At 39.1% G+C, this 25581-nt stretch overlaps 1 protein-coding gene and 1 pseudogene across 2 annotated transcripts in view; one reads left to right on the top strand and one right to left on the bottom strand.

Moving 5' to 3' along the window:
* DGKK (diacylglycerol kinase kappa) overlaps positions 1 to 25581 on the top strand; it is a 164938-nt gene that overhangs the window by 17152 nt on the left and 122205 nt on the right. The window lies entirely within an intron of this gene.
* On the bottom strand, positions 22401 to 25340 carry LOC128578197 (DNA-directed RNA polymerase III subunit RPC5-like; annotated as a pseudogene). The gene has a single exon (XR_008377683.1). The product of XR_008377683.1 is annotated as a DNA-directed RNA polymerase III subunit RPC5-like (transcript).

The following is a 25581-nucleotide window of genomic DNA, read 5'->3' as shown; positions in this document are numbered from 1 at the left end:
TTCTCACTAGTGAGCCCTCTATTTTAGAAATTCCTGAAAAAGCCTTATTTTTCCTTTCCACAATCCCTCATCAGCAGCTGAATTTTTTTAGTTCCTCCATCTTTTTTTCTAATGATGGAAAAACAAAGGTAGATATTTCTAGACAGTTTGAAAGTTTACTCTTTTTTAGACAGGGTCTTGCTCTGTCATCTGGGCTGGAGTGCACTGGCCACATCATAGTTCACAGCAACCTCAAACTTCTGGGCTCGAGTGATCCTCCTCCCTCAGCCTCCTGAATAGCCGAGACTACAGGCATGCACCACCATGCTGGCTAATTTTTCTGGAGGGGGGGGTTGTAGGGATAGGGTTTTACTATTGCCTCAGGCTGGTCTTGAACTGCTAGGCTCAATAGATCCTCCAACTTCAGCCTCCCAAAGTGCTAGGACTACAGTTGTGAGCCACCATGCCCAGCCCAGTTTGTTGCTTTTTAGCCAGTATTATACAAAATCATTGTGAACCACATGCAAACATATCTGCTAATTAGTCCAGTAAGTGTTCAATAATTAGGTACTGGGTGTTTTAAATGCTTTATATTAATAACATTATACATATTTGGAAGATTGTTACATGGGTATTTAAGAGTGTTTTAGTGATATTTGAAGGAATTTCATTAAGGTTTTTAGATGAAATGAGAATGCATTATTGCTTTTCCAACTTAAAGTAAAAAAGATTTCCACTATCCAAAATTCACCATGTAACTAGTTTTCAGGGTGGATTAAGTACAGATATGAGGATTCGCTTTGATACAAGAGGTTTAGAGGAAGGATCATGATGGCTGAATAGAAACCTCCAATGATTGTCCCTCTGCACAATACCAAATTCAACAACTATTCATGCAACTAAGTACCTTCAGAAAAATGAAAAGTCAGGTGGGTGATCACACTACCTGGTTTTAATATTATATCCAAGAAAGAGGCACTGAAGAGGACAGGAAAGACAGTCTTGCATTGCCTACATCACCCCCCACCCCCATCTCTGGCAGTGCCATACCAGTGTGCAGAGTGGAAGCAGAATCTGTGTTGGTTAGGGGTAAGGGAGTGAAGAGATGGTGGGATTTTGCATCAGAACTCAAGGCCTAGGTACAGGGGAACATGGTACAGGGCAGAATTTTGCCAGTGAACTGAGGAAGCATTTAGACCAGCCCTGCCATAGGGAAATCCTCCACCTCAAACCCAAGTTCTGGCTAGCCCCACCACTGGCTGACAAAAAGCAACGTGAGGCCTGGACTAAATACATAAGGCAGTCAGAACACAAAGGCTGCAGTCCTTGGGCAATTCTTGCAGCTGTGCTGGCTCAGAGCTGGTAAACTTGGGGTACATGTAACCCAGTGAGACACCAGCAGCTGCAGCCAAGCCATTGCCTGTGTCACCCCTCCCCCAACTCCAGGCAGTGCAGCTCAGGGAGCATCTTCTTCCACTTGAGGAAAGGAAAGGGAAAAGCCCAGAGGACTTTGTTTTGCAACTTGAGTACCAGCTCAGCCACAGTAAAATAAATTACCAAGCAGACGCCCCAAACCCCTGAGTGCAAGCTTCAGTTCCTGGATGGCATTTTGGACCAACCCAGGACCAGAAGGAAACATGCTGCCCTGAAGGGAAGAACCCCCACTCCAGGGAGAATTCAACACTTAGTGATTAAGGAGCCCTTCGGGCTTTGAATAAACATCAGAGGTAGCCAGGTAACAGTCACCACTGGTTTTGAGTGAGACTGGGTTAGCTTCAGGTGTGACCTGGTTCTGGTAGCCATGAGGGAGTGCCCATATCACACCTCCCCCAACTCCAGCCCACCCCAGAGAGTGAAGGAAGAAAGTGAGAGACTTTCCCTGATAATGCAGGCAATTCTCCCTAATCTTACCCAAGTCCTCCAAGGTAATACCACCAGGAATCTGCAAGACTCACAGCATTACTGAGGTTGGGGGGGCCCTGGTGCTGATACAACTTCAGAGACCAAAGACTTAGACCACAACAATCAATTCCCTTTGAATATCTGGAAAGAATTCTCATGGAAGATGGGCTCACATAAGTCAAGACTATGAAGATTAAAATAAATACCTAACTCTTCAATGCCCAGACATCCATGAACATACAGAAGTATCAAGAACATCTAGAAGGCCAGGGACATGCAGTGTCTCACACCTGTAATCCTAGCACACTGGAAGGCCAAGGCAAGTAGATTGCTTGAGCTCAGGTGTTTGAGACCAGCCTGATCAAGAGTGAGACCCCCATCTCTACTAAAAATAGAAAAACTGAGGCAAGAAGACTGCTCAAACTCAAGCATTTGAGGTTGCTGTGAGCTATGACATCACAGTACTCTACCAAGCACGAAATTCAAAAAAGCAAAAACAAAAAATAATATCCAGGAAAACATGACCCCACCAAATGAACCAAAGAAGGTACCAATGGCCAATCCTGGAGTGATGAAGATAAGTGACCTTTCAGACAAAGAATTCAAAATAACTTCCCCCAAAGATGCTCAATGATCTTTCAGACAACACACAAAAGAAATTCAGAAGCCTATGAGAGAAATTTAATAGAGATGAAATTTAATAAAGAAATTATTTTTGGGAGGGAGACAAGATGGCGGACTGAAGCCAGCTTTCAACAGAGGCTCCCGTCCAGAAGGAGAGTTAAGGGACAGGAATTTAGTAAGTATCCTGGTGGACTTGAGCCTCACCAAGAGAGAAGGTTGAAGAACGCACATCAACACCGCTGAGGCAAGCTGTGATCACAAGGACGCAAACAAAAGCTGAGACTTCAAGCCAGAGCAGAAGTTGCAATAGGATCGAACAGAAACCAGCTGAAAACAAGACAGAACCACTTTGCTCCACCACACCAGACAGGGCCCCAGTTTCTCAGGCCACAACACTGTACGGGCCCTCGATAAAACCCCAGGGGAAAAACCAAAGGGAGTAAAATAACCATGGGGCGGAATCAGCGGAAAAACTCTGGTAAAATGAATAACCAGAATAGATCAACCCCCCCCCCAAGAAAAGATACGGCAGATGTGATTGAAGATCCCATTCATAAACAACTGGCTGAGATGTCAGAAATCGAATTCAGAATTTGGATTGCAGACAAGATTAATAAAATGGAATTAGGAATTCGAGGAGAAATTCAAAAATTGTCTCAAGAATTTAACGAATTTAAAGACAAAACCACCAAAGACTTAGACACACTGAAGCAAGAACTTACAGCCCTCAAAGATCTGAAAAATACAGTAGAATCCCTCAGTAACAGAATGGAGCAAGCAGAAGAAAGGATTTCTGACATTGAAGATAAAGTCTTTGAACGCTCCCAATCTCTCAAAGAGGAAGAGAAATGGAGAGCAAAAACGGATCACTCACTCAGAGAACTCTCAGATAATTCGAAAAAAAGCAACATAAGAATTATAGGGATTTCTGAGAACGATGAAGTGGCCTCCAGGGGCACAGAGGCCCTTCTCCATGAAATTATGAAAGAAAATTTTCCAGACATGCCTAGAGAATCTGAATTTCAGATAGCAGACAGCCTCAGAACCCCAGCACGATTCAACCCCAATAAGTCATCCCCCAGACATATCATAATTAGCTTCACTAAAGTTAACATGAAAGAGAAGATTCTCAAAGCAGCCTGGCGAAAGAAAACTATAACGTACAAAGGTAAGAATATTAGAATAACTGCAGATCTCTCTGCTGAAACTTTTCAAGCCAGAAGAGGCTGGTCATCAACTTTTAATCTCCTAAAGCAAAAAAACTTTCAACCCAGGATCTTGTATCCAGCTAAACTGAGTTTCATCTATGATGGAGAAATTAAATACTTCAATGACATTCATATGTTGAAAAAATTTGCCATAAGTAAACCAGCTCTTCAGGATATTCTCAGACCTGTCCTCCACAATGACCAACCCAATCCTATACCACAAAAGTAAACTCACTCAGAAACTTCGGATCAAACTCCAACTTCCACACTGGCAAAAGGATTAAAAATGTCCACTGGACCTTTGAAAAACTCGATACCCAAAATTCCACCAGACTTATCAATACTCTCCATCAATGTGAATGGCTTAAACTGTCCTCTAAAGAGGCATAGGTTAGCTGACTGGATACAAAAACTCAAGCCAGATATTTGTTGCATACAAGAGTCACATCTCAACTTAAAAGACAAATACAGACTCAGGGTGAAAGGATGGTCATCCATATTTCAGGCAAATGGTAATCAGAAAAAAGCAGGTGTTGCAATTTTATTTGCAGATACAGTAGGCTTTAAACCATCAAAAGTAAGGAAGGACAAGAACGGTCACTTCATATTTGTTAAGGGTAATACTCAATATGATGAGATCTCAATTATTAATATCTATGCACCCAATCAGAATGCACCTCAATTTATAAGAGAAACTCTAACAGACATGAGTAACTTGATTTCCTCCAGCTCCATAATCGTCGGAGATTTCAACACTCCCTTGGCAGTGTTGGATCGATCCTCCAGAAAGAAGCTGAGCAAAGAAATCTTAGATTTAAACCTAACCATCCAATATTTAGATTTAGCAGACATCTACAGAACATTTCATCCCAACAAAACTGAATAAACATACTTCTCATCAGCCCACGGAACTTACTCCAAAATTGACCACATTTTAGGTCACAAGTCTAACCCCAGTAAATTTAAAGGAATAGAAATTATTCCATGCATCTTCTCAGACCATCATGGAATAAAACTTGAATTGAGTAACAACAGGAATCTGCATACCCATACAAAAACATGGAAGTTAAATAACCTTATGCTGAATGATAGCTGGGTCAGAGATGAGATTAAGAAAGAAATCACCAATTTTTTGGAACAAAATGACAATGAAGACACAAACTATCAGAACCTCTGGGACACCGCAAAGGCAGTTCTAAGAGGGAAATTTATAGCACTGCAAGCCTTCCTCAAGAGAACGGAAAGAGAGGAAGTTAACAACTTAATGGGACATCTCACGCAACTGGAAAAGGAAGAACATTCCAACCCCAAACCCAGTAGAAGAAAAGAAATAACCAAAATTAGAGCAGAATTAAATGAAATTGAAAACAAAAGAATAATACAACAGATCAATAAATCAAAAAGCTGGTTTTTTGAAAAGGTCAATAAAATAGATAAACCTATGGCCAACCTAATCAGGAAAAAGAGAGTAAAATCTCTAATATCATCAATCAGAAACAACAAAGACGAAATAACCACAGACTCATCAGAAATCCGAAAAATCCTTAATGAATATTACAAGAAACTTTATTCTCAGAAATATTAAAATCTGAAGGAAATAGACCGATACTTGGAAGAACGCCACCTTCCAAGACTTAACCAGAATCAAGTGGAAAGGTTGAACAGACCCATATCAAGTTCAGAAATAGCATCAACTATACAAAACCTCCCTAAAAAGAAAAGCCCGGGACCAGACGGTTTCACGTCAGAATTCTACCAAACCTTTAAAGAGGAATTAGTACCTATATTACTCAACCTGTTCCAAAATGTAGAAAAAGAAGGAAGACTACCCAACACGTTCTATGAAGCAAACATCACCCTGATCCCCAAACCAGGAAAAGACCCAACAAGAAAAGAAAATTATAGACCAATATCACTAATGAATATAGATGCAAAAATATTCAACAAGATCCCAACAAACAGAATCCAGCAACACATCAAACAAATTATACATCATGACCAAGTTGGTTTTATCCCAGGGTCTCAAGGCTGGTTCAATATACGTAAGTCTATAAATGTAATTCAGCACATAAACAAATTAAAAAACAAAGACCATATGATTCTCTCAATTGATGCAGAAAAAGCTTTCGATAATATCCAGCATCCCTTCATGATCAGAACACTCAAGAAAATTGGTCTAGAAGGGACTTTTCTTAAACTGATAGAGGCCATCTACAGCAAACCCACAGCCAATATCATATTGAATGGAGTTAAATTGGAATCATTTCCACTCAGATCAGGAACCAGACAAGGCTGCCCATTGTCTCCATTGCTCTTTAACATTGTAATGGAAGTTTTAGCCATAGCAATTAGGGAAGAAAAGGCGATCAAGGGTATCCATATAGGGTCAGAAGAGATCAAACTTTCGCTCTTCGCAGATGATATGATTGTGTATCTGGAAAACACTAGGGACTCTACTACAAAACTCCTAGAAGTGATCAAGGAATACAGCAGCGTCTCAGGTTACAAAATCAACATTCATAAATCGGTAGCCTTTATATACACCAACAACAGTCAAATTGAAAAAGCAGTTAAGGACTCTATCCCATTCACAGTAGTGCCAAAGAAGATGAAATATTTGGGAATTTACCTAACAAAAGACATGAAAGATCTCTATAAAGAGAACTATGAAACTCTAAGAAAAGAAATAGCTGAAAATGTTAACAAATGGAAAAACATACCATGCTCATGGCTGGGAAGAATCAACATTATCAAAATGTCCATACTACCCAAAGGAATATATAATTTCAACACACTCCCTATTAACGCTCTACTGTCATATTTTAAAGATCTTGAAAAAACATTACTTCGTTTTATATGGAATCAGAAAAAACCTCGAATAGCCAAGACATTACTCAGAAATAAAAACAAAACAGGAGGAATCACACTACCAGACCTCAGACTTTACTACAAATCGATAGTGATCAAAACAGCATGGTATTGGCACAAAAACAGAGAAGTAGATATCTGGAACAGAATAGAGAACCAAGAGATGAATCCAGCTACTTACCGCTATTTGATTTTTGACAAGCCAATTAAAAACATTCAGTGGGGAAAAGATTCCCTATTTAACAAATGGTGCTGGGTGAACTGGCTGGCAACCTGCAGAAGACTGAAATTGGACCCACACCTTTCACCATTAACTAAGATAGACTCTCATTGGATTAAAGATTTAAACTTAAAACATGAAACTATAAAAATACTAGAGGAGAATGCAGGGAAAACCCTTGAAGAAATTGGTCTGGATGAGTATTTCATGAGGAGAACCCCCCGGGCGATTGAAGCAGCTTCAAAAATACACTACTGGGACTTGATCAAACTAAAAAGCTTCTGCACAGCTAAGAACACAGTAAGCAAAGCAAGCAGACAGCCCTCAGAATGGGAGAAGATATTTGCAGGGTATATCTCTGACAAAGGTTTAATAACCAGAATCCACAGAGAACTCAAACGCATTAGTAAGAAAAAGTAAGGGATCCCATCGCAGGCTGGGCAAGGGATTTGAAGAGAAACTTCTCTGAAGAAGACAGGCGCACGGCCTTCAGACATATGAAAAAATGCTCATCATCTTTAATCATCAGAGAAATGCAAATCAAAACTACTTTGAGATATCATCTAACTCCAGTGAGACTAGCCTATATCACAAAATCTCAAGACCAGAGATGTTGGCGTGGATGCGGAGAAAAGGGAACACTTCTGCACTGCTGGTGGGAATGCATATTAATACATTCCTTTTGGAAAGATATATGGAGAACACTCAGAGATCGAAAAATAGATCTGCCATTCAATCCTGTAATTCCTCTGCTGGGCATATACCCAGAAGACCAAAAATCACAACATAACAAAGATATTTGTACCAGAATGTTTATTGCAGCCCATTTCATAATAGCTAAGTCATGGAAAAAGCCCAAGTGCCCATCGATCCACGAATGGATTAATAAATTGTGGTATATGTATACCATGGAATACTATGCAGCCTTAAAGAAAGATGGAGACTTTACCTCTTTCATGTTTACATGGATGGAGCTGGAACATATTCTTCTTAGTAAAGTATCTCAAGAATGGAAGAAAAAGTACCCAATGTACACAGCCCTACTATGAAACTAATTTGGGACTCTCACATGAAAGCTATAACCCAGCTACAACTTAACAATAGGGGGAAGTGGGAAGGGGGAGGTGGGTAGAGGGAGGGGGATCGGTGGGATCACACCTGTGGTGCATATTACATTTGCGAAACTTGGTAAATGTAGAATGTAAATGTTTTGGTACAGTAACTGAGATAACGCCGGAAAGGCTATGTTAACCACTGTGATAAAAATCTATCAAATGGTTTATGAAGCGAGTTTATGATGCCCCATGATCATATCAATGTATACAGTTATGATTTAATAAAAAAAAGAAGAAGAAATTATTTTTAAAAATCAAGAAGAAGTTTAGGGTAGAAAGTGAAGATGTTGTTTGAAGTAAGTGGGAATGATATATACTCCTCAAACCTAAAGAAAAAACTAGTGTTAAATTAAGCAGTGATGGTGAAAAGTATAGGTAGAAGATAGATTATGGATGAATTGGGCAGGTGAGACCAGGGCCAGGGAATTATAGGATATTGACTAAAATATTGTGAAAAAAAATAAAGTATATGGAGTAAGTCTTATTGAAACTTCAAAGGAAACTGGCAAAATTTGGATATTATCTGGTTGATGACATGTAATAATTGATTAGCATAACATGGTTGAAGCAGAAGTTTGGCTGGTGAGGTGTGTAATTAAAATCTATCCAACATGCAATTTCTTTGTATGCCAAATTCCAATTTAAACAATAAAAGCTAAATATGGGAGAAAATAATTATATTATTTAGTGTCCTTTTACCTACTGTTTTGAATCTTCTTTGATCCACGTTACACTTTTATAAGACTCTGGTCTACTTTCTCTATAATATTTTCTTACTGTATATCACAGTGTTCTCTATAGTATTAATACAAATAAGAAACAATGATGTGAATCCAGTGGAAACGTTTGTCTAGAGTATTATAGACCCATAGAATGTTCTGAAAAGAACCTGTGGGAACTGGATAGTCCAGTGTTTTTAAAGCCTTTTCAGCAGTAGAATCTTATATTTTTCTCAGTGAACTCATAAATGAAAGCCCAATATTTAAAATAAAATGAGTAGTATTTCATTAGTCTTCTTCTATGCTAATATGGATTTGTGATTGACTTATCTTCCCAAATGTTTATTTTAGGCTATTAGGAGAGTGAGTTTGCATTCCCTGTTTATCATTGGCTCCTTAACAAAGAGGCTGGTGATGCAGGAGAACATTGGATAGGAAAAGGAAGCAACTCAGAGTTTAAAATTTAGCCTATAATATTCCAGAAAGTAGGTAATACTCTCTTAGAAACATGGCCATTCTGGAGAGCTTCTCTCTCCCTTCCCTCCCATCCTGGAATGTGTCACAACTACCTCGTAAAGTGTATTGCTATAATGTGCAATACCTTTGCTGGTAGGAATGCTGTTATTATTGGGGATTGTGTTCTTGACCAAGAACACCATACCAAGTAAACTGTAGATATAACTAAAAATATACAGTAAAAGCTGATATATAACTGTAAGTCTCTGTAATCATCTAAATCAGCAAAAATGTTCTAAGTTCTATAAAATGGGCACAAATGTACCATACACATAGATTTTGTAAGGAGCCCCAGTGTACTATGAACTGTACATGAAGCACATAACAGAGCCAATTCTACATAAATTTAATCTATTGTTTATTATTCATTTAGAATTTATACTCCCCCTGAATCCAGAAAGGACATAGGGTATCTTACAAAATTAAACGAGTATAAAACAGACAATTAAGCACAAATAAAAACAGGGCAAAGCCAATTCAAAGTAGTGATGAATGAGACCTAATACTAACATGTGCTAGTTATAATAAACCCTAATTACACATTAAATTAGCAGTACTTTTGTCTGCTTCCTTTGGTGGTTGAAGGCCTTTGGGGAATGATTTGAATGACTCAGACCTCTTAAAGTTGGTATCTGAGGAAATTTGAGCTGATGCAATACATCTTCCTGTAGCAAGCTGCAGTAACCACAAAATGAAGCACCAAAGGCTGCCAGGTTTGTGTTATAGGTGTTAATTAGCTGTCCTAGAAAGCTGTAGGCTTGGGTTGTTTGGGTTGCTTGCATTTTTCTAATATGCTGATGTATGTGTCTGTAAGGTGATATTAGTATGGAACTTTCTCACGTAAATCCTTGCTCCATGGTACTTGTAGCCAGAGGTTCAAGAGTTTGGACTCTTTCTTAGATTGTGAGTCACTTCACTTTGGTTCTAGTCATAGTTCCACTTTAGATGGCTGTGCAATATGGGTAAATTACTTAATCTTTCCATAGTTTAGTTTTTGTGTCTCTAAATGAAGCCAGTAATGTACCATTGACTAAGCAAGGCAATCTCAGCTGGGCAGTCTCCCCTGGTAAGCCTTCATTGGTGTCTTATCTGGGCTAGATGTCCTTCTCTTGGGCTCCCATAGAACCCTATGCAAATCTTTGGTTCCCATATGCTATATACTAAGATCATTAGCTTGTATGTCCATCCAATCCAGCTGTAAGAACAAGGCCCTTACAGCCTAACATATTGCCTGCCACTCAATAAATGCTGGTGGAACCACTTTATCATAAATATTAATGAGAAATTACTTTTTAAACACATATTTTTAAAAATAAAATTGCCAAGTCTTGGAAGAAGCCCAAGTGCCCATTGACACATGAATGAATTGATAAATTATGGTATATGTATGTATACCATAGAACACTATGCAGCATTAAAAAAAGATGGAGACTTTACCTCTTATATGTTTACATGGATGGAGCTGGAAAATATTCTTCTTAGTTAAAGTGTCTCAGGAATGGAAAAAAAATATCCAATGTACTTTATAAATTATAAAACCAATTTATAATCACTCACACTTTAATATGAGAGATGAATCACAACTATAGCCCAGGATGAAGGAGGGAAGGGAAGAAAGATGGGAAGGGAGGGGGGTGGTTCGATAGAGGGAGGATTAATGGTGGGACTACACCTATGGAGCATATTGTGTGAGGGTACAAGTCAAATCTATCATGTATTGAACACAAATGTCTTAACACTGTGATTAAGTAAATGAGGTGAAAGCTATGTCAATTAGTAGGATGTGAGCACTCTAATTTGTACAAATAATCAACACATTGAATCCCACAAAAGGCATAAATGTATTCATGATCTATGTATATGTGACTTAATAAAAAAATTTTGATTTACATAAAAAATAAGAAATATGTAAATGCTAGCTTATTTTAATATCATTAGGATATGTGCCATGATCTTTGCTGTCTTCACTTTCTATGTTTAAAAATACAGATAAGTTTTAATATATTCAGCCCTCAAAACTGATCTTAGCAATTCAGGTACATTACCAGTAGGTGATGGTAGGCAGGGCTGCCACATATCTTCCCAGAGGGCTATAGACTTTTCTAGCTCACACAGATGTACCCCGTGCAGTAGAATCAGCCCTGTATTGATCATGTGGTCTTAAATTATTAGTTGTCAGTCATAAACACAGTTAATTTTGATAAAAGGGAGAATGACAAGTTATCTAATCAGCTCTTTAAAAACAAAACCAATGAAAATTTATTAAAATAAGCACAGCAACATTAAAGAACATTATACTTAAATATAGTACGTATAGCACATAGAGAGCAGGTTTAAACAAATAACTAGGTACCATTTGTTACCCTTTTCACTAATCTTAACTTTTAATCAGAATTTAATCTATTTATGGTATTCTTTCCACTTTAACTGAAAAGCTCTTGACTCATTACCTTGGTGTCAAATTTCTTCTATAGCTGGCACTTGAATTTGGAGCTAGGTGTCAGTAGGACTATATCCAGGCTCTCACTTTTTTGTGAGAACTGAGAAGCAACAGCTAAGCTCTGATGTTCTTTTGGCAGGCCAAGTTTTATCCAAAATAGCTTTCTACTAATTATACCAATGCCTTTGATCAGATTAACACCCTGAACTTGAAAACAGTCTGGTCAGGAAAGAGAATATGGAGTCTCTACTCAGACAGCAGGAAACCCTACCAGTCTTGTTTCCAATCAGAAGGAATCACTTTTTCTGTAAATGAAATAGGAAACTTCTGCCCTTTTAGAATAGCTGCAGGGTAGGATTACCACATAAAGGTGTGCAGATTGTACACTATATGAGGATATATAAGGAGACATTTTCACATCATAGACACTGTGAATGTATATATTTATTCTGACAATTTTCTGACAATTGGCAGTCAAGTGTCTCAATCTGACAAGAGTTGTATTTTGCAATAATTTTCTAATAAATGGAAGTAAAGCATCTCTAAGAAAGGGTACCTTTTCCTGATGTGCCTCAAAAGGTCTGACTCTGATATTAAGCCCTATATTTAAATATAATAGTTCCCATAGTAACTCCCTAGAAACCTGTAAACCATGTTCTTGGAACTGATTTCCAAAAGTACTTATTCTGGTCCTTATCACATTTAATCTGGGCATCATTTTAAAATGGAAACCTCTACGGAGGACTTGAAACAGGAATTTAGAGGAGTTCAGGCATATGCAGGTATACAGCCACTGGTGCACACTAGTACATTCACTCCCAGAAACATACCCAAGTACATATACTCCAATTGCTTAACAGCTTAGTAGGCAGGCATGCACATAGGTATGATAAATAGGATTGAGCTGGACATTGACACATATGAAGGAGGATCCCCTGGCTGTTTGCTTTGCTGCCAGCTTCTTTCCCAGCTCTCCTATTTAACCTATTTTCAGACTGTTTCACTCCCCCAGGAAATGAGTTCTCTAAAGTTTATATGCTCTTACGTGGGTTCAATTCAATAAACTTATACTAACAGTTTACTGGTGATAAAATCCTGTGCTATGTAGAGATTAAAGTCATTCAGTCTTAGAGGGTTGTTTAAAGGTGAGATGTAAGCTGTGTGTCAAGATTAGGTAGGACTTCGATGGAGTGAAATGGGAAAAAAAGACACATGAGGCAGAGGGAATACCTTAAGGGAACACGTTAAGCATAGATATGGAAGATGTACAAAGGGCAATGCTCTGAGAATCCCACAAAGACTAATATATTCAAAACTTTTAGTGCATCAGGAAGAAAGGCTAGAAAAGTTAGGTAGGAGCTAAATTGCATGGTGCTTTGAATGTCAGGTGAAGGAATGTGTGTCCTGTTCCATAAGCAGTGGAGAATCTTGGAAGGGTTTTGATTGAGAGTAACACAATAAGGTTTAGATTTAAGAAAAAACTCTGTTAATATATAGGATGGGCTATATATTAAAGCTCTGGAGAAAGGAACATGAATCAGTCTAATAAGAAATACCAAAGACCTGAAATTAAGGCAACAGGTACTCGAAGAAATAGAAGAAAATCTCACAGGATATGATCTGTAGCTGATTTGATGTAGATGGTAACAGAGAGTGCAGAGTGCAAGATGTCTCTGAACTTTCCAGCCTTGAGTTATAAAAATTGTAGAGAACATAGGATCAAGGGCAGGATTAGAGGAATATTATTAGAGTTTGGTTTTGGAAAATTTTGAGTTTTAGGTATTGGTGAGACCAGAGCTCAAGACAATGATTAGAGAGAAAGGCCAGAATTTAAAGTTTAAAAGACTACAGTGTGCATGTTTTGCCATAAAAGATAGGCAGGATGGAAAATGTCTCTCTGTCCTCCACCTATATTAAAATCAATGAAACTAACAGAATCACGTAAGGGAAGGGAGATAGCAGTGAGCAAACAATGTTTGGGGAAATGAGTAGGGAAATAATACTGAAATAGAGATTGAAGTATTGGAACACAGGGGGAAAGAAGAGAATATACATTTTTTAAAAGAAACATTTTCTTTGCGAAGGTTGATTCTGGATGAGCTTTTTCAATAAATCTTCTATTTTCTCCTTTCATTATTTTCTCTTTATTGATGAAAATCCTCTGATTTTCTTTTAATTTCTTCTGTATTCCTTTTTAAAAATAGATTCATAGTGCATCTTACAAGGGTACATGTGAAACTTAGTAAATGTAGACTATAAATGTCTTAACACAATAACTAAGAAAATGCCAGGAAGGCTATGTTAACCAGTGTGATAAAAATGTGTCAAACTGTTTATAAAACCAGTGTATGGTGCCCCATGATCGCATTAATGTACACAGCTATGATTTAATAATAAAAATAAATAAAAAATAAAAATAGTTTCAGGTTAATTGAGGGCACAATGAATTAGGCTGCATTGTTTGCATTTGTTAAGTAAAGACCCTCTTATAATTGTGTCCTGCTCCCAAGAAGTGAGCCATACCCCCTAGCATTGTGGCCATTAAGTTGGAACACACCCATCTCCCTCTCTCCTTCCCTCTACATGCTCCTTCATTCCCCTGCCCTCCACCTTGAATTGATTTGAGTTTTCTTCTTATGTGGGCATGTATGAGACTGTCTACTGGCTTCATAAGAGAACTGAGTACATTGGATTCTTGCTTCTCCATTCTTGTGATACTTTACTAAGAAGAATGCATTCCAATTCTATACAGGTTAATACAAAAGATGTAAAGTCTCCATCATTTTTTAAATGACTGAATAGTATTCCATGGTGTACATGTACCACAGCTTGTTAATCTATTCCTGGATTGGTGAGCATTTAGGCTGTTTTCACATTTTGGCAATTGCAAATTGAGCTGTGATAAACAGTCTAGTGCAAATTCCTTATGATAAAATGATTTTTTTTCTTCTGGATGGATGCCTAGTACTGGGACTGCAGAGTCAAATGGGAGATCTAATTTGAGTTCTTTGAGGATTCTCCATACTTCTTTCCAAAGAGGCTGTAATAGTTTGCAATCCCACCAACAGTGTAAAAGTGTTCCCCTCTCTCAACATCCACACCAGCATCTGCAGTTTTAGGACTTTGTGATGTGTACTAATCTTACTGGGGTTAGGTGATATCACAGGGTGGTTTGTTAGCCATTTGTCTGTCTTCCTCAGAGAAAGTTTTGGTGATAATTCTTGCCCATTGATAGAAGAGGTTGTTAAATCATTTTTTGTTGATTAATATGAGTTCTTTATAGATCCTAGTCATCAAGCTTTTGTTGGATTCATAATATGCAAATATCATTTCCCATTCTGAAGGTTGTCTATTTGTGTTGATTGCTGTGTCCTTGGTTGTGCAGAAGCTTTTTAGTTTAATTAAGTTCCACTTGTTTATGTTGGTTGTTGTTGCAATAGCCATGGAAATCTTCTTCATAAAATCTTTCCCCAGTTTGACATCTTCAAGAGTTTTATCCATGCTTTCTTGTTTTCATGTGTTAGACTTGAATCTTTTATCCGTCTTGAATGAATTTTTGTAAGTTGTAAAATGTGCAGGTCCAGTATCGGTCTTTTACTTGTGGTTATCCAGTTCTCCCAGCACCATCTATTGAAAAGGGATTCTTTTCCCCAGTGTATGCTCTTATTTGGTTTATCGAAGATCAGGTGGCTATAAGATGTTAGTTTCATCTCTTGGTTTTCTATTCAGTTACTGATGTCCATGTCTCTATTTTTGTGCCAATAACATGCAGGTTGATCACTATGGACTTATATAGCCTAAAGTTTCTTAGGGTGATGTCCCTGACTTTATGTGTATTACTTAGAATTGTGTTGACTATATGGATATTTTTCTTATTCCATATAAAACAAAGAACTATTTTTTCCCCAAATCATCAAAGTATGATGATGGTCTTTTAATGGGGATTTCATTGAATCTGTAGATTTCTTTGGGAAGTATGGACATTTTTACAGTGTTGATTCTTCCCAGCCATGAACATGGTATGCTCTTCCATTTGTTAATGTCTTCTATTTCTTTTCTTAAGGTTTCATAATTCTCTTTGGAGAGTTCCTTCACCTCTTTTGTTAAGTATATTCTTAGGTATTTCATTTTATTTGAAGCTACTGTGAAGAGAATTATGTCTTTTATTAGCTTCTCAACCTGGCTGTCGTTGGAATATACAAAGGCTACTGATTTTGCACCCGGAGATCTTACTGTACTTCTTAATTACGTCCAGAAGTCTTGCGGTTGAATCTATAGGGTTCTCTAACAATAACATAACATTGGCAAAGAGTGAGAGTTTGGCCTCTTCTTCCTCCATTTTGATGCACTTTATATCCTTCTCTTGCCTTATTGCATTGGCTAGAACTTTCAGCACTATGCTAAATAGTAGCGGCAATAGCAGATATCCTTGTGAGGTTCCAGTTCTAAGTAGGAAAGATTTCAGATTTACCCCATTCCCTATGATATTAGCTATGGGTTTGTTGTAGATGGCCTCAATAAGTTTAAGAAATGTGCCACCTGTGCCTATTTTCTTCAGTGTTCTTGTTAGAAAAGGATGTTAAATTTTATTGAATGCTTTTTCTGCATCTATTGAGAGGATCATATGGTCTTTGTTTTTCTTCTATTGATATGGTGAATTAAATTTATAGATTTTCATATGTTAAACTAGCCTTGCATCCCTGGGATGAAGCCTACTTGATTGTGATGTATATATGTTTTTTAATGTGTAGCTGTAATCTATTAACTTTTATTAAGTATTTTTGCACCTATATTCATTAGTGAAATTGGTGTGTAGTTCTCCTTTTTAGTTGGTCTTTTTCCTAGTTTTGGTATTGGGTGATGTTTGCTTCATAGAACATGTTGGGAGATATTCCTCTCTTCTCAATTTTTTGGAATAATTTCTGCAGTAGGAGTATAAACTTTTCTTTGAAGTTTTGATAGAACTCTGGTGTGAAGCCATCTGGACCAGGGCTTTTTTTATTGGTAGGTTTTTTATTGTATGTTCAATCCCAGTCCTTTAAATTGGTCTGTTCAAGAGATCTATTTCTTCTTGGTTAAGTCTAGAGAGAGGGTGTGATTCCAGGTATAGATCCATTTCCTCCACATTGTCTAATTTCTAGATATCAAGTTTCTTGTAATATTCATAAATAATCTATTTTATCTCTGTGACATTTGTTCTTATTTCCTCTTTATCATTTCTGATTGAGATTGTTAGAGATTTAATTTTTCTGCTTCTAATTAATCTGGCCAAAGCTTTATCATTTTATTTATTTTTCAAAGAACCACTTTTTTGTTTCCTTAATTTTTTGAATTTTTTTTTGTTTTCAATTTTGTTAATCTCTGATTTAATTTTGGCTATTTTTTTTTCATCTGCTAAGTTTGGGATTACATTGTTCTTCTTTATCCATTTCCTTAAGATGGTTCATTGCTGTTTTGTTTGAGGAATTTAACAATTTGCTCCTTCATCTCATTCTTTACCCAATGATCATTCAGCATAAAGTTGTTTAATTTCCATGCCTTTGTGTGGGATGAACATTTCTCTTGGAATTCCACCTTTATTGCCTTGTGGTCTGAGAATATATAAGGTATAACTTCTATTCTTTTAATTTTGTTGAAGTTTGATTTGTATCCTAGGATATGATCTGTTTTGGAGTATGTTCCATGGACAAAGAGAAGGTATATTCCTTCTTTTGGGTGGTGTGTTCTATATATGTCTATTAAGCTGATTCTTGTATCTTTGTTTAGTTTCTCTTTAGAGGATCTATCTAGTTCTGTCAGAGAGACATTAAAGTCTCTGTCTATTATGGTGTCATGGGATATCACAATGATCAGACCAATCAAGGTCTGTTTCATAAATCTGGGAGCATTTAAGTTGGGCTCATGAATACTTAGAATTGAAATGTCCTCTTGTTTTTTTTTTCCCTCTTGACAAGTAAGAAGTGACCATCTTTGTCTTACATGACTTTAGTTGCTTTAAATCCACTTGTAACTGAAAATAAGATTGAAATCCCTCCTTCTTTTGATTCATATTTGCCTAAAATACTATTTTCCATCCCTTAACCCTGAGTCTTGATTTGTCTTTCAAGATTCGGTGTGTTTCCTATAGATATCATATGGATTTTCTTCTTTTATCCAGCCACTCAGCCTGTGCCTCTTCAGTCGGAAATTCAAGCCATTTAATTTATTGAGAGAATTGATAAGTTTGGTGGAGTTCTAGTCATCTTATTTTGTGAAAGTCCATTGCATAGTTTTTTCCTTTGCACTATTGTAGAAACTAAGTTATGACCCTTTGTTTCAGAGTGTTTACTTTACTTGTGGGTACTTTGTGATGATCAGTGTTGATAATAGGTCTAAGTATTTCCTGTAGAGCTGGTGGTCTTGTCGTGGCAAATTTCCTCGACGTATGCATGTCAGCAAAAGATTTGATTTCTCCATCAATTTTGAAGCTTAGTTTAGCAGGATACAGAATTCTGGGCCGAAAATTGTTTTGTTCAAGAATGTTAAAAGTGGATGACCATTTGGCTTGGAAAGTTTTAGGTGAAAAGTTGGCTGTCACTTTAATGTCTCTTCTCCTATAGGTCAGTTGGCACTCTTCCCTGGCTGCTTGCAGAATTTTATCCTTTGTTTTGACTTTGGACAGGTTCATTACAAGGTGTCTTGGAGAGACTCTGAGTTGAGATGACCCGGGGTTCAATACCCCTTTAAAAAAAGTGCATTGGAATTATTAGTGAAACTTGGGAAGTTTTCATTCATGATATTCTCTAGTAGGGCTTCCATTCCTTTGGGACAATCTTCTTCCCCTTCAAGGATCCCTATTATTCGTATGTTTGATCACTTGTGAAGTCCCATAATTCTCTGAGCAAATGCTCTGCTTTCTCTCTCTTCTTTTTACCTCTTAAACTACCTTGGTTAACTCAGGAATTTAACCCTCTAGCTCTGAGATTCTTTCTTCTCCATAGTCTAATCTATTTTTGTTACTTTCTAATGCATCTTTAAGTTTCTGGATTGTCTCCTTCATTTACTTAAGCTCCACCATATCCTTTCTTTATTTTATTATTATTTATTATCCTTATTTATTTATTTTTCAAAAATAAAAAAGATATTTTTTATATCTTTCAGTTCTGCTTTTCCACTTTCTTCTCCATTCCCTTTATTGTCTTTATCATCCATATTTAAAATTCCCTTTCTGTCAATTCCATTAATTCCTTATAGGTGGAGTCCTCTGTAGTAGCTGTTTCATCATCCCTTGGGGCAGTTGCTCTGTTTTGGTTTTTCATGTTGCCAGAATTTTTATGTTGGTTCTTCCTCATGTGTGTTTTCTTCTTGTTCACCTCCTTACCCTATTTTTTCCTCCTTACTTCCTCCTTTGCTTCAAATTACCTTGTCTCAGAGCTTTGGTGTGGAAGTGGCTTCTTGATATAAGGCCAAAAGGAAGAGAAGAATAAAGAGTGAGCAGGGGAAAAAAAGAGGAAAAGAAACAAAGAAGGAAAAAAGGAAGGGTATGAAGGAAAAGGATTGAAGAACAGGAGCAAAGGAAGACAGAAAAGGAGATGGAGAATGACAAGAGAAATGAAGATGTTTGCCTGAGTTCTATGACCACATCTTCAACTCAAGGATTTAGGAGATTTAGGCTGGGTGAGTACCTCTCCATCAAGAGCTCTTTCTCAGCCCAAGGAAAGTTAGACCCTACCTCTGCTACATATAGGAAGAGACAGAAAAAAAAAGAAAGAAGAAAAACATCATAATAATAATAAAAGAAAGAAAAAAAATTCAGCAATGTAGACTTGCCAGTGCTGTCTTTTCAGAGGCCAAAGGTGGAAGGTCTCCCTAGACCATGATCTCATGAGCTCCTTGAGCTAGACCTCTGCCATGACCTCCCAGCCAAAGCAATGCCAAGACCCTCTAGCTCTCATAGAAAAGAGAAATAAGTAATAATATATAAGAAAAATTAAAAATACAGTTGCTTCAGATAAGGAAAAAAGTAGAAAGTAACAACCAAACCAACAAAAAAGGGGGATATCTTAGGTGTTGTATGAGTTTATGTGGGAAAGATGAAAGAAGTAGAAAAGTTTCTACCCAAAGAAAGAAAAAGGGAGAGAAGTAAAACAGAGAGAGAGAGAATAAATGGGGTTGAGATACAGTAACAAAAATACAGTAGCCCTTGCTCTTGAAGAAAGTATAAATAGAGGTTAAGAATATAACCAAAGTAGCATAAAACAAAAGAAAAATCAAATAACCATAACAAATACCACCTCAACAACAAAAAGAGAAAAGAAAAGAAACAAACACTAATAAAAACAAAATAAAATAAAAAATAAAGACAAAAATTTTATAACAGGGCAACATTAACAAAAAATATATATGTTGCAATATATTTTCAGGACACCAGGTGGCGATGTGATGCTAGGAGATAGAGAACACACCCTGAAAAATCTCTTAGTTGCCAAGGAGATTGGGTCCTGTTATCCTTACTTAGTTGTCCACAGAGTGCCTGATTGTTTACTTAACATTCAATCCCCGGAGGTGAGAGTCTTAACACTCTCCAGAGTCCTTGGGAGGCAAGTCTCACAGTGCCCCACAACAATTCCTGGGCAAGGAGGTGCCACTCAACTTGCCCCAGAAGTGGATGCAGGGCTCAGCAGGCACGCCAGGGCCACCCATGTACTAAGCCCCTGTGGACAGACCTTCTCACAATGGCAGCCCAGCCAGCAGTCAAGCTGATGGGAAATCCACTCCACAAAGTATTCAAACTTAGTGGCTGTATGCTGTTTGTCTAATCTTTCTATGGTGGTCCATTGCGGCTTCCACCACAAAATCCACAAACTATTAACTTCAAAGATTCCCTTGTCTGAGAAGGGAACTAATTCCTCCATGCAGTTCAAACAGGACTAGCTTCTACACAAAAGAGGATCTATATTGTTGTTGGTATTCAAGAGAATTTTTTGGTCTCAGTTTTGCTGTTGGTACCTGTTTGGCATATCTTTGGAAGGCCTTGTCATGTACATAAGGAACACAGCTCCTAATTCACTTTCTCTGTATGCTTATAATGTTGAAATTGAAGATTCAGCTTTCAGAGATCCTTCCAATATGGCATGTTATAGCCATAAAAGGTCTTTCTAGACTACCACTTGGTTTTTGTATCATACTCTATAGCCTGACAAAATATTTCCACATTTGGTATATCCTGTGTCCTTGGATTATCAACCCAACTCTGTGTGTTTGGCTGTACTTGTTTCATCCTATTGTACAGATGAAAAAACCAAGGCTAAAGGACACTTAGCTATTAACGGTCAGAGTCAAGATTCAAACCCAAGGCTCATGACTACAAAACTAATCCTAATCCACCTCAGGCTAGTTAGTACAAGGTTTTCAAAGCAGCCTCCTTGAGCCCAGAATTGATAGTTTCTCTAAACAAAGTGGGATAATGGGGGCCACCTACCATCATTTTAGAACTAATTACCTTCATTAAACCCAACCAAATCCATAGAGTTAAAATGAAGTACAGTTTCAAAGTGTTTTTTTTTAATCTAAAAACCACTTTAGAATGCTTTTAATGATGATTTATGAGATTTTCTGAGATCAGAATTATCAAAAGGTTCTACAGTTCTTAAGAGATTAAAAACACACAAGTCACTCAAGTCTGGTGATTTGGGCCCAGAACTGAGATTTAAGAGACTGATTCTATTCCTAGCTGTGTCTTTGTGATTTGACATAAATCCTTTAACCTCTTACATCTTATTTATCCATTTGTAAATAATCATATTTCCCACTATAGAATATCTGGGAAGCACTTTCAAATTCAAGGCTCCCAGAGCTCACAGGTTTGAGACCAGCCTGAGCCAGAGAGAGACCTCATATCTAAAAATAACTTGGCATTGTGGTGGGTGCCTGTAGTTCCAGCTTCTTAGGAGGTAACAGCTTCCCTGCATCTGGGCACCGTGAGTCTGGGGAGATAAGATTCAGGGATCTCTGCTGGTGGGATCTGCCTGTAATCATCCCTTTGAGGATACAGGGAGTCAGCAAGAGACTTCTGGACCCAAAGAGAAGGACAAAAATAGTGGAAAACAGGCAAGTGGTCACGTGTGTTCAATCAGTTTACCCCGCCAGCAGCTGTAAGTACAGTAGCAGCAAGACTGCAAACCAGAAAGGCCTTACCTATGAATTGTTTTGGTGTTTTTAGACTTGGCATTCAGTTGAACTGCCCTGGGGAGAGCTTGAGCAGGAGTGCAGAGAATTTTGGGGGTTGTCTAGGGCCCCAGACTGAGCCACTGAGCCAGACGGAGCTAATAGTGTTTGGCTGTGTGCCGCAGGGAACCATTGTGAGAGAATTGCCCTGGCAAGCTCTGCCCTCAGGGTCACAGAGCAAGGATCAGGTGGGAGCTAGTAACCTAGTGACTGAGCAGTCTAAAGGTGGGAACTGAGCTGCCTTATAGCCTTAACCCTCAGGGACAGAGTGAAATCTGTTTTGGCACACTGGGTAAGTGGATAGCCACTTCAGCAGTGATCCCAGCGACAAGCACTTTCCTGGGAAAGCTTCTGTTTAGCAAGTTTAGAAGTTTAAAGTGCCTTTTAAGAGGGCTGAAGAGAGATTTAGGGTGTCTACTGTGTGGGGTTTCAGAAATCAGCGGAGGCCTCCAGTCATATCAGCATTGTGATTAACATCTCATACCCCAGAAGACCACCTCTTGCCCAGACAATATTCAACAAGATATATATACTGCTTTGTTTTTGGTTGTTAATTTTGTTTGTTTGTTTTTTGTTCATTTTGATGTTGTTGTTGTTTTGTTTTTTAGTGTTAGTATTTATTTTAAAAATACACAAAATAGAAATTTTTACATCAAAATGATAACCTCACTTACACATTGTTCCATACTTACCTGGTTTTCTTGCATCTTTATTTATGCAAACATTAAGAATAGATGGATTTGATTCTAATTTTTTTTTTGCTATGGTTCATGTAAACAGTTCAGACAGCTACAAAAAATAGGTTGCTGTGAAAGGTAAAGTGGCTACAGAAACCCAACAGTAAAACAATTCAATTTGGTTTGTTTAATGAAATTGGCAGAGGTCTTAGCAGATAGATAATCTAAGACTAAATATTGTCTTCTAGGTATTTTAAATATTAAAAACCTTGAGGTTCCATATCTTGTAAACATAACTTAGACCTTGTTGGCATTAAGTTTAAATGGAAAATATTAAACAATGATTTCTGTCATCCTGCCTGTGTCAGTACACACTCACTTTATTATGAGAATGAAACCAAATAAACAAAGTACATCAGCATTTTTAAAATGTACTGCAAAGAAGGTCCCAGCTGGTCTCTCTTGGAAGTGATCTAACTTAAACTGACCCTGCCACTGGCTGAGTATGGTCTCTTCCATCCACTGGACCATGCAGCGCCATGAGCCATGAGATAGTCAAGTCAGTTCTCACTCCGCGTCTTCTGAAGCAAGTAGAGACTCTACTTCCATCTCTGTCCTTCTTCCTTGGGCTTGGATTCCTTGGGTTAGTGGTTTGCCACTACTGTCAAGACTGTACTGTCCCTTTAAGATACCACATGCCACCATAGCTTACACAACAGTCCTTTAGCACTTTATCCACTTCCTGTTTACTCAGATCTTCTCCACATTCTTGAGTTAACCAAGACTGGATCATGTTTCAGCGTACCCAGTAATTTTTAGAAAAAATTTCAAGCAAAACCTGTCAATGCTGATCACTCTTGTCTCCAGACTCCCAGAGGGCAAACACTTTCTGCTCATCCGGCGAAGCAGCAGTCTGTGGGGGAAAAGGCACCAGTATCTGCTTGCAACCAGCGGCCAGCACAGTGTCCTGAAGCATGCGGTCTGAGATGCCACTGAAGAGGGTGTGGCCAGGGGGCAGGCTGGTCAAGTGCAGGTTGAAGAGGCCCTTGAGTTCACTCAGGGTGAGCACAAACTGTCTATGAAAGGTGGCCTCCACAAAAGCTCTCAGTTCCTGAGCCACGGGGCTGCTGGCACAGCCAGGGGGTGGGTGCCCATTGAAGCTGTCCATGCCTGCTGCCCGCCGGGCAGGCAGCCCATTGGCCAGCCAGCTATTGCAGCCACCACTGGGTGATGTGTCCATGGGCTCCTCCTCCTCTGCTTCCTGCTCTTCCTCTTCCTTCCCCTCCTCACTCATAGGTTCCTCCTTGATCCGCACTCCAGACAGAACAGAGGATGCCCGGATCTGTTCCTTCTGCCGCTCTAGCTCCCGCTCCAGCAATATGTGGTTCTGCTGGGCCTTGGTTTTGGCTACTTGGACCCGCTGGTCCCCAGAGACCAGCCGGGCAGGCCCTGACTGTCCCTCTGGCTTCTTTGGCATGGATTCCTTTAGAAGATTATAAACTTTCTCCAATTTGGCCTGGATGCATGTCCATAACATGTGCTGCCACTGCACCACATCTGGATGCTTCTTGATGAACTCGCCATCATAAGGCAGTATGAACTCCCAGCCTTTGTTGATTCTCACTACAGCCATGTGCTCCAGAAAGTCCCTCACGTCCTCGGTACAGAGTTTGGTCACCGTTGCCACCTCTTTCCTGACCACCCAGCGGCTCTGTGTGAACTTCCACATAACAAAGTCCTGGCCCCTGCAGAGCACCTCAGCAGGCACACCACTGTGAGGGCTAGATGAGTCCTTGGGATACAGGATGTCACTCTTCACCACCCAGTTTCCTTGAACTAACATCGCCACCTTCTGGATGCCGCGCAGAACAGCCACAGAGTCCACAGATGGGCCCAGGAGGCTCATCACGTTGGCAAAAGGCATGACCTTCACATTCTTCATCAGAATCTTGATCTGATCAGCCAGAGGCAGAGTGCATAGCTGGGCCATGGACAGGACACTGCTGGGGGCCATGGGCTTATCTTTTTCTTCCTCCTGGCTGGGTGACATCAGCATCATGAGGTACTCACTGGGTGACTTGATGAGCTCCATGTTCTCCACACCACTTGAGCCCGGGCACAGCAGGTACTGGCGCTCATGCTCAGAGCGGCTGTCCCTGAGGCCGTAGTAGTGCAGATGGACCCAGGGCTCCTCAGCATGCTTCTTCTGCAGAAACTCATAGGACTGCACTCGGCGTTAACGAGCCTACTCCGACTCCGGCCAGGAAAACCGTACCGTGATCTGCTTAACATCATCTTCCGCCTCGTCCTGCGAAGAATCCCCAGCCTCATTGGCCACCTCCCTCTCACGGTGCTTGGCATCTGCCTTATCGAGGTAGGAGAAGCTGGGCCGTAGCTGCAGGATGCCGTGCAAAGGTGTCAGGTGAAGCTCCCCTTGCCTGTAGAGCACTGCCGCGTACCGGGATGTGTTACTGGTAGTCTGGGAAGAGCAGAAGGTCTGCTTGTCCATTATCTTCGAGGAGTACATGCTGGTCTCATCGGCACAGGCCCCATCCACATTCAGTGCAATCTGCTCCCCTTTGCTTCTGCTGCTTGGGCTTGATCTTGGCTGAGAGATGTGGGATGTCATCATAGGTTATTGAGGCTGGGCGTACAGGGTACTGAAACAAATAGAGCTTCTCTGCCAGACTCTTGGCCAAGTACACATCGATCTCCTGTACGACTGGGTCATCCTCTTCATTGGCCATACTAGGGGAGAGCCAGCTGCATAGTTCTTGATCTCTCCGCTGGGTCGCACGTGGGCAGCAGCAACTGCCCAGCTACCGCGGGCTGCAGAGGTGGCAATGGCCTGGCTCTCCTCTCAGGCGGCAGCCATGTTGCTCATAGAGAAACTCCAGCGGACACCTGTTGTTTTGTTTTTTAATTTTAAAATTTTCCATGGAGATTTTTTCTTTTCTTTTTTTTCCATTTCCTTCTTTCTCCATTTTTCTAATTTAAATACAATTTCCCATTGCTGCATTTTTCAATAACTAGAACTTCATTTTTGCTAGTGTTCCTATCCCTATTATTTGTTTTTTCACCCAATTTTATCCCATAAAGTTTTCTGT

This window comes from Nycticebus coucang, chromosome X (assembly GCF_027406575.1).
Source record: "Nycticebus coucang isolate mNycCou1 chromosome X, mNycCou1.pri, whole genome shotgun sequence".
NCBI classification, from domain to species: Eukaryota; Metazoa; Chordata; class Mammalia; order Primates; family Lorisidae; genus Nycticebus; species Nycticebus coucang.
The sequence above is the reverse complement of the archived record's forward strand: the minus strand, read 5'-3'. Positions and strand labels throughout refer to the sequence as shown.